General features: G+C 47.6%; 1 protein-coding gene across 1 annotated transcript in view; it reads left to right on the forward strand.

Moving 5' to 3' along the window:
- The window catches only part of LOC118748040 (FH1/FH2 domain-containing protein 3), an 82,925-nt gene that overhangs the window by 34,764 nt on the left and 46,891 nt on the right, over nucleotides 1-1,270 (forward strand). The window lies entirely within an intron of this gene.

Below are 1,270 nucleotides of genomic sequence, written 5' to 3' on the forward strand. Positions count from 1 at the left end.
AAAATGCAATCATCACACATGCGCTTGCATCAATCATTCTCATTTCTCTGTCATTGCCACTCCTCCCCATTCATTGTGCCAATGTGCAGGACAAATCGTCACCGCCATTCCCGTCACCGCCAAAATGGGCGACAGTCCACCAGAGTCATTAAATTTAACCGGTGACACTACAATTGGCTTAAATCAAAACAAAAATAGCAGCAACAACAACATCATTCATGGCAATCATACCTCAAACACGGCTAGCAGTCAGATCACAGCCAATGCCACTAACAACATGAATCCCATCAATGTCACCACCACCTGCAACACCCCCACAAACATCACTGGCAGTACAACAACCAACAACAACAACAACAACAGCAACAGCAATTTGAGCAACATCAACAACAACAATACAAATAACAGCAACAGCTTGTTGAGTCCCACGCGACATTTGTTGGGCAGCAACACCATCTCCATCATCAACAACAACATCACGAACACCAACCCAGTGAACAATAACAACAACGCCAACATTAAGTTGCAAAGTGCACCGGAGTTTTTGACCAAAAAGAATTTATTAATGGAACGCAATGCCACTGTGATTAACGGTATAATGAAGAATATTCAACGCGGCGGTGATCAGTTGGATAACAATCGCAACAACAACAGCCACGCTTATAAGAAATTCGAAAATGACGCAAATCGACTGAACAGCTACTACAATCAGCTGAGTACACCAAAGAACCAAAATCAACAACCACAACTGCATCAGCAGCAGCAACAACAACCACAACAACAACAACAGCCGATAGTCGCACCTCAGCTGCAACATCAAAATTCAATACAAAGTCCTACCATTCAGACGGCTCACAATGCCCTGGCGGCCGTGCTGAGTCCCAAAAAGACGCTGAATGGCTTTGACTTTACCCAATCGACCCCGAAGACGCCACCCAACACATACGAATACAATCTGCGACATAATATGAGTCCATTGACCAGCCCTGCGCCTACACTGCCAAGTCAAGAGCCACTGGCAATGGACACTGGCCTCTATGAAGTGCCCAGTACACCCATCCCCTTGAGTCATGCGAGTCCCATAACTCCATCTAGCCCTAGCAAACTCACACTATCCACACCGCTAACACCAATGTCGAGCGATATCACACCGGACACCCCACTCTCGCCGCCGACGAAATTTAATGCGCGAGCGGCACCGCCACCACCTCCTCCACCGCCGCCACCACCCGACTTGTTGGGCCACTACTTTGTGATGCCTCCGCCGCAG

Source organism: Rhagoletis pomonella, unplaced genomic scaffold, assembly GCF_013731165.1.
Source record: "Rhagoletis pomonella isolate Grant_MI unplaced genomic scaffold, Rhpom_1.0 Rhpom_scaffold_00012, whole genome shotgun sequence".
NCBI lineage: Eukaryota > Metazoa > Arthropoda > Insecta > Diptera > Tephritidae > Rhagoletis > Rhagoletis pomonella.